This window comes from Elaeis guineensis, chromosome 8, assembly GCF_000442705.2.
Source record: "Elaeis guineensis isolate ETL-2024a chromosome 8, EG11, whole genome shotgun sequence".
NCBI lineage: Eukaryota > Viridiplantae > Streptophyta > Magnoliopsida > Arecales > Arecaceae > Elaeis > Elaeis guineensis.
Window position 1 is genome coordinate 57,661,838 of NC_026000.2, and position 8,803 is coordinate 57,670,640.

Sequence of the window (8,803 nt, forward strand, 5' to 3'; positions counted from 1 at the left end):
TCACATCTGATGTGACATCTAAAATATTTAATATCAAATAAATAAAATTAAAATCAGATCTAAATTAGATCTGAAATAGAGCCAACAATCTGGCTCTGATACCAGTTGAAGGAGGAAAACAACTTTTCCTCATAGGATCTTCCAGATTTCACCAAATCTGGGGTGGAATAAATTTAAAAATTTTTTATCCTACATGTATTTTAGATCTAAATCTCTAGATCTAATTTTATTATCTGATATTTTAAATCTAAAATTAAATCTAAAACTATGATGAAAGAAGAAATACCTCAAGGGTAATCTGATTACCCTGTAGATGATCTCTGCACAGCCTGAGGTTCTGATGTAGCCACGCAAGCACCTGACCTCTATCGATATCCACTTGAGTAGAATCTGGAATGTCTTCTCCTCATGAATATATGCTCCAAAAATCAGATATAAATCTGATTAGAAAGATCTTCAAAAGTCTTCCTGAAGTTGGAGCAGCAGCCTGTCGAAGAAGTCCTGTAGCCTTCTGTTCCAGGCATCACCACGCCTTGGATCTTCGCCAGATGGATGTCCAACTCTTTGGACGTGAAGAGGGGAGGAAGGAGAGCAGGGATGATATAGAGAAGAGGGGAGGGGGTGGCAGCCATTGGGTTTTATGCATAAAACAATTTCTTTCTCGAAACCCTAGGCGCAGCAGGGTTTATATAGACCCTGTATACTGCGCAGTGCCACATCATTCAACCAATCAAAAAATTCCAATAAATTTTAGAAAAATTTTGATTGGTGGAGTGATATCATCTGATCACATCAGATAAGAACCCCACCCTCTCTCCTAAGTTGGCACCAACATTGGATAAGCTCAAGCAAGGTGGCGCCAAAGAGTCCATGTTTATCTGAACTCTTTGGTTCTTATCCATTTGGGGTGCCCACTTTAATCCAATTGGGCTCACGCCATAATCTGATTATGGTACTCAATTCAATTAGGTTTTGGCTTGTGGACACTTCACAAAAAATTCTCCAATGAGCCCTCTTCAATTTAAGATCTGTTGGTGCAAAAATCAGCTTGCCCCGGAGAAGCTGGAGTCGAGGGAGTCGCGGTCGCCGTCGGGACCTGCAAAGGAAGTCTAAATCGAAGGTGGGGTTGCTCCAGCAAGATCCTCCGACGCTCAAGTCAGTTCTTTACCTCAACAAGAATGGAGTGCTCGAACAGAGAATTTAGCAGAGTTTTGAGGTAAAAACTAAGAGCTTATAGAATAACGTCTCTAGGACCCCCTTTTATAGGCGGAGGGGGCGGTAGCCTGATAGTGATATCTGTAACCGTCTGGCAGTGGGCTGCCCAGGGTCAGACGGAGTTTGTTGCAAAGAGTAGTGGAGTGGACCCCGTGGCTATCATCGGAGTGTGCCACATGGAGTCTGCCGAGGGAAGTGGAGCGGCATCCGTTGTCACGACTTACCAGCGGATGGAAGAATCGTGCGGTATCCGTCGCAGGAAGTGGAGCAGGATTGTGGCCGTTATCGTGGCATGCCAGGGAGTAGTGGAGCTGCACGGGATCCATCGTAGGAAGTGGAGCAGTGCTGTGACCGTTACTGCGGCCTGTCAGGGAGTGATGGAGCTGCACAGAATCCGCCGCAGAAAGTGGAGTGGGATCGTGGTGGTTGCTATGTCGCGCCTGGGAGTGCAGATCCGTCAGCTGAAGTTCGACAGTGGTCGGAGCTGATGACGGAGTTCGGCTCCCATAGGAGTCCGGGCGGAGTCCTCTTGCAATTAAAGTTAGGTGCAAAGTCCGGCTCCCGTAAGAGTCCGGACGGATCTTACCGGCGACTGAAGTTGGCGACGGAGCCCGGCTCCCGTAGGAGTCCGGGCGGAATCCCCCTTGAGGTTGGAGTCATGGGCGGAGCCCGGCTCCCGTAGGAGTCTGGGCAGAGTCCTCTCAGAGTTGATGTTGCGGGCGGAGCCCGGCTCCCGTAGGAGTCCAGGCGGAGTCCTACTGCAATTAAAGTTAGGTGCAAAGTCCGGCTCCTGTAGGAGTCTGGACAGATCTTACCGACGGTTAAAGTTGGCGACGGAGCCCGGCTCCCGTAGGAGTCCGGGAGGAGTCCCCCTTGAGGTTGGAGTCGTGGGCGGAGCCCGGCTCCCGTAGGAGTCCGGGCAGAGTCCTCTCAGAGTTGATGTTACGGGCAGAGCCCGGCTCCCGTAGGAGTTCGGGCAGAGTCCTCTCAGAGTTGATGTTACGGGCGGAGCCCGGCTCCCGTAGGAGTTCGGGCGGAGTCCTCCTGCAATTAAAGTTAGGTGCGAAGTCCGGCTCCCGTAGGAGTCCGGATGGATCTTACCGGCGGTTGAAGTTGGCGACGGAGCCCGGCTCCCGTAGGAGTCCGGGCGGAGTCCCCCTTGAGGTTGGAGTCATGGGCGGAGTCCGGCTCCCGTAGGAGTCCGAGCAGAGTCCTCTCAGAGTTGATGTTGTGGGCGGAGCCCAGCTCCCGTAGGAGTCTGGGCGGAGTCCTCCTGTAATTAAAGTTAGGTGCGAAGTCCGGCTCCCATAGGAGTCTGGATGGATCTTACCGACGGTTGAAGTTGGCGACGGAGCCCGGCTCCCGTAGGAGTCCGGGCGGAGTCCCCCTTGAGGTTGGAGTCATGGGCGGAGCCGGCTCCCGTAGGAGTCCGGGCAGAGTCCTCTCAGAGTTGATGTTGCGGGCCGAGCCCGGCTCCCGTAGGAGTCCGGGCGGAGTCCTCCTGCAATTAAAGTTTGGTGCGAAGTCCGGCTCCCGTAGGAGTCCGGATGGATCTTACCGGCGGTTGAAGTTGGCGACGGAGCACTGCTCCCGTAGGAGTTCGGGCGGAGTCCCCTTTGAGGTTGGAGTCGTGGGCGGAGCCCGGCTCCCGTAGGAGTACGGGCGGAGTCCTCTCAGAGTTGATGTTGCGGGCGGAGCCCGACTCCCGTAGGAGTCCGGGCGGAGTCCTCCTGCAATTAAAGTTAGGTGCAAGTCCGGCTCCCGTAGGAGTCCGGACGGATCTTACCGGCGGTTGAAGTTGGTGACGGAGCCCGACTCCCGTAGGAGTCTGGGCGGAGTCACCCTTGAGGTTGGAGTCATGGGCGGAGCCCGGCTCCCGTATGAGTCCTGGCAGAGTCCTCTCAGAGTTGATGTTGCGGGCGGAGCCCGGCTCCCATAGGAGTCCGGGCGGAGTCCTCCTGCAATTAAAGTTTGATGCGAAGTCCGGCTCCCGTAGGAGTCCGGACGGATCTTACCGACGGTTGAAGTTGGCGACGGAGCCCGGCTACCGTAGGAGTCCGGGCGGAGTCCCCCTTGAGGTTGGAGTCGTGGGCGGAGCCCGACTCCCGTAGGAGTCCGGGCAGAGTCCTCTCAGAGTTGATGTTGCGTGCGGAGCCTGGCTCCCGTAGGAGTCCGGGCGGAGTCCTCCTGCAATTAAAGTTAGGTGCAAAGTCCTGCTCCCGTAGGAGTCCGGACGGATCTTACTGGCGGTTGAAGTTGGCGACGGAGCCCGGCTCCCGTAGGAGTCCGGGCGGAGTCCCCCTTGAGGTTGGAGTCGTGGGCGGAGCCCGGCTCCCGTAGGAGTCCGGGTGGAGTCCTCTCAGAGTTGATGTTGCGGGCGGAGCCCGGCCCCCGTAGGAGTCCTGGCGGAGTCCATTCGGAGTTGATTCTGCTGAGAACTTCGACTGTGGGTATTTTATACCCAACACCAGTCCCCCTACTTTCGAGTTTGAATTTCGAATGAAGGAAGTACAGAGAGATTGGCATAGCCGAAGCTGTCCCCTCGAATCCTGCGGTGGCCGCCCCCAGATATTTTTGCATTAAATGTGCACGTGATGGAGTCTTTTCGAATCGGGGCGATACGAAGGGACCCTTCAAAATTTCCGCCAGTACACTGGCCCAGGTACGGCGCCATAATGGCCCTGCCGATTCGTCAGCCGCTTTTAGCCGCCCGCCGGGGGGAGTGGGACACGTGTCGGGCGCGGGCTGGTCTGGGGGGATTCGCGATCATTATGGCGTCGGATCCCAGGGTCTATTTAAACCCATCCTTCCACCTTTAGGGGCCCTATTCCGTTCCATAGTTTTTATCAGTGTTTGCCTTCCCTTCGAGAGCCCTGTTTCAGTTGGCATCTTCTCGAGCCGTAGGCGCCCTCCAAATCGTCCCTGTCTTCATCCCTCTGGTCCCTCAGAGTGATCTAGGTTAGTTCCAGCACCTTCAACCTTCTCCCCACCGCTAAGGGACTTCTTCTCTATCAATATTTTTTGCATTCCTCCGAGTTAGTTTCCTGTGACCTCACGCCCCTCATCCTGTCCGTCTTCTTAGGGACCTTTAGAGCCCTCCTTCGAAACTACCCGAAATGTCGTCCGGCTCTTCTTCTCCCTGCAGTTCTGGGAGTTCTTCCACCTCAAACCCCCAGGTCCTTTGCTCTGTAGACGAACCTGCATCTGGGGCTCGGCTCCACCCGTTTTTTGCACCGGGCGCCATTCCATGTTTCCTGACTCCGGAGGAACTCCTTCTGATAAGGGTTCAGTATGGAGTTCCTCCGGAGTACGACCTGGAGCTGCCTGGCCCTTCTGACCGGGCCAGCACTCCCCCATCCGGTCATTTTTGTCTGTATCAGGAAGCGTTCCGCACTGGACTCCGGCTTCCGCTTCCTTCCTTTGTTGTTGCCCTCTTCCGCTTCTTAGACATCTCCTTGGCTTCTGTGGCCCCGAATTCTTTTAGGTTTTTGATAGGATTTCTCTCCCTTTGTCACGTAGTCGAGGTCCAACCATCCCTCTCCCTGTTTAGGCACTTCTATACTTTCAAGCGCCATCCTTCGGCGAAGGACTGGTGGTATTTCTCCCCCCAGTTCGGCAAGAAGGGGTTGCTGAAAGGTGCCCCTTCTTCAATCCACAATTGGAAGGAGAAATATCTCTTGATCCACTGCCCGACCCTAAGGCTGGGCCTGCCCCCTTGGGGCTCTCTGAGAGATTCTATTCGCCGGGCCCCTATTCTGGGGGAGGATGACCTCCAGGCTGCCCGGAAGCTTCTTGCCTATTCCGCTCCTTCCCTTCTCAATCTTTTGAGGGAGCAATTTCTTTTCAACATCGGCCTGAGCCCCCAGGATCCTGCGAGTATTCATCTTTTCCTTTATCTTCTCTTTTCATGCCTTTCTTGTTTTTCTTTCCCTTCTTACCTCTTCTTCCTTCTCTCTCTTTTTCCCCTATTTTCTTTCTTTCTTTCTTCCCCCCCCTTTTTTTTCGATCTTTGACTCTTGATTGATTGGTTTGCTTCTTTTTCTTCTTCTTTTTTCTCCCTTTTTTTTTTTTTTTTTTTTTTTAAGGAATGGACGTCGAAGCAGTGCGGATGCTTGCCAGGGGCCTCAGGGCCCACAAGAGAAAGGGCGTCGCGACCTCCGGATCGGCGAAGAGGGCCAGGGTGGAGGAGTCGAGCTTGGCCGCACCCGCCCAGGCGGCCCCAGCGATTGACATTCCCTCGGATGCCGAGGCAACGGCTCCCCGGGCCTCCTCAAGGAGTCCGCCGACTGGGGCCCCTGTTTCGGGGGTCCGCTCCACGGAGGTGCCCGTGGTCGAGAGGGGGAAGAGGAAGAAATCGGTGGCCCGCAGGGTGAGTAGCCGCCGAACTGCCGTCGATGAGTCCCTCTGCTTCGAAGAGGGGTCGGAGAATCCCTTCAATGACAGGGATTTGATCAGGCGGTTGATCGACGGCTGCATTCTACCCGACGTCGTCGAGAGGATCGACCGCGCCGATCCTGAGCTGCGGGCCTGGGACTCTTTGGGGTCCTTTCTTGAGGTAAGCAAATCTTTATTCACCTAGCTATTCGGCCTTTGTTCTGATCCCCCAGCCGCCCTTGCAGATTGGGCACCAGCTCCTCGCCAATATTGAGGCAGTGAACCGTGCGAGGAGGGACATCCTCCAGGTAGAGGAGCACTGCCAGGCCGAGGTTGCTCGCCTCCAAGCAAAGACGGCCGAAGTAGTCGCCCTCCAAGAGGCCCTGGAGAGAGAGAAACAAGCCCGGGAGGAGGAGAGGCAGACCTTGGAGGAGTCGGCGAGAAGGGCGGAGGTCGAGGTCGCCAACTGGGCCGAGCAGATTTTGGTCCTGGTCTCGGAGGCCAGAGCCCTTGCGGTAGAGGAATTCAAGGCTTCCACGGAGATGAGGGACCTGAACGTCTAATTCGGCCAGGAGGCGTTCATCAAGGGGTTTGAGCTCTGCCAAGAGAAGGTGGCCAGAAAATTTTCGGAGCTCGACCTCAGCTTCCTAGGCGAGGAGTCCGAAGACGAGGCCGATCCCTCGCCAGCCGCCACTGCTATTGTAGCCCCCTTGCCGGGGACGTCGAGTTCTCCAACCCCTGCCCCTGAGGTCTGAGACCTCCGACCTTGTATTTTTATTTCATTGCAATTTTTCTTTTCTTTTCTGTCTTCAAGAATCACCCAATTAATAAAGCTGAATTTCTTGTCGCGGATGGCTTCTCTTCCCTCCCCTTCTTCTTTCTTTTTTTTTTTTTTTTTTTTTTTTGCGATGAGTCGTGCCTTGACGCTTTTGCTTTCCGACGGTAGTGTCCGCAGAAGCACTTCCCCTGCCCTTGGGGGTCCCGCTGAAGTCGATGATCCAACGGCTGAAGAAGGAAATCCTTCACTTGACAAAGAAGTCAAAGAAGATGGAAGGTGAGCTTCGCAGATTGAGGGATAGTCATTCTGAAGCCACCGTGGAGGCCATCCACTTTCGGAATCTCCACGTGAAGGGGATCATGGAGTATAGCCGGAGGAAGGCGGCTTTCGCGAAGGAGCTTGAGGAATGCAAGAAGAGCGCCAGCGATCGAATTTGGGCTCAGGCCGCCAGGATTAGCGCCCTCAAGGTGGAACTGTCAGCTGCGAAGGGGAGGATCAGCCAGCTGGAAGGAAGTTCATCCCGGCTCTTGGCTCAGGTCGACGATGACCAGGAGTGGTCGAAGAGGGTCTTTGACCTCCAGCAGCAGCTTCAGGATGTCGAGGTGAGCCACGACGTGCATCGGGCCAGCTGGCGCAGGCAGGTGGAGGAATATAAAGGGAGACTCAGGGCGGCGACCGATGAAGTCGCCCGTCTCCAGAGGCAGCTGGCCAGCAGGGCTCAGCTTACTTCCGCCCGGATTCTGATGAGCTCCAATCTCTAAGAGGAACCGTTGAAGGGATTTCAATCGCCCTCAGAGAAAAGACAGCCGAGCTGCAACAACTGAAGATTCAACTGGCATACGAGCAGCGGGCCGTCGCGGATGCGGAGGCGGAATCCGAGGTCTTAAGGAAGAGGTGTCGAGAGGCGGAGGCCGAGAGCCAGCGACTTCGTCGGGCGCTCTAGGACGCACTGCAGAAAAGGGAAGAGCTGAAGAAGAAATTGAGAATCTAAGGCAGTCCTGGTTGAGGGGTGGAGCAGATAATTCTAGGTCGGAGGGAGCAGAGCCTCCTTAGAGCTCTTTTCGTCCTTCTGCCTTTTTCTGTATTTACTTCCCTTTTTGTCATTTTGCTTTTCTTTCCTTGGCCTTCCGGGCTTTGTAGCATGTATTTCGGAAATGGAATGAAAAGGGTGTTTTGTGTTACCTCATCTGCGCGTTGTACTAAATTGTCGTTCGCCGAACTTTTCTTGTCGCTCGACTTGTCTGATGTAGACATCGTTGGGAGGCACCCAGTCGTCGATGCATTAGCTTGCCTTTCTCATCGTGCATGGCCGCAAGCCCGAGCTTGGCCGTCCGGGCTCCGCATTACTTTGGAGATGTTGCTATCTTCCTAACCTGTGTCGGGAGTCTTTTTAGAGGTCGGGGGTGTTTGGTAGGAACTCCCCATCTCCGTCGGGATGAAGTCCTTCAGGTCTTTGGTGCGGTACGTCCTTCATCTGTTTCCGTGTAGTTCGTCACCCTTCCTTTTTAATTTTCCTCTTCTTCGAGTGAGGGCCCTCCCCTCACTTTTTCCGGGGTTGCATAGGAGCGAGGAGGTGCCGCTGAGGGGCTTTTTCCTTTCCCCCAATCTTGTTGGGCAGTCGGGTCTCACCATCATCAGGACGAGGTTCTTCTCCCGTACCCGCGGGGCACGTAAGGGCCATTGCCAGGGCGGGCGGAGTCTCCCTCACTGCAGAAGTCGTGGGTGGAGCCCGGCTCCCGTAGGAGTCTGGGTGGAGTCATCCTTGGTGTTGTGGGCGGAGCCCGGCTCTCGTAGGAGTCCGGGCGGAGTCTTCCTTGGCATCGTGGACGGAGCCTGGCTCCCGTAGGAGTCCGGGTGGAGTCTTCCTTGGCGTCGTGGATGGAGCCCGACTCCTGTAGGAGTCCGGGTGGAGTCTTCTTTGGCATCATGGACGGAGCCCGGCTCCCGTAGGAGTCCGGGTGGAGTCTTCCTTGGCATCGTGGACGGAGCCCGGCTCCCGTAGGAGTCCAGGTGGAGTCTTCCTTGGCATCGTGGATGGAGCCTGACTCTCGTAGATGTCCGGGCGGAGTCTTCCTTGGCATCGTGGATGGAGCCTGGCTCCCGTAGGAGTCCGGGTGGAGTCTTCCTTGGCGTCGTGGATGGAGCCCGGCTCCCGTAGGAGTCCGGATGGAGTCTTCCTTGGCGTCGTGGATGGAGCCCGGCTCCCGTAGGAGTCCGGGCCTTCTACTTTGCTCAAGACAGGGTGAGGTTCTCCTCCCGTTCCCGACTTGGCTGTGGGGGCGCGTTAGGGCGCTGTAAGGCCTCTCCCCCCATTTGGTCTAAAAGAACCGGGCCTTTGACTTTGCTCATGTCAGGATGAGGTTCTCCTCCTGTTTCTGACATGGCTGTGGGGGCACATTAGGGCACTGTAAGGCCTCTCCCCCCATCCGGTCTAAA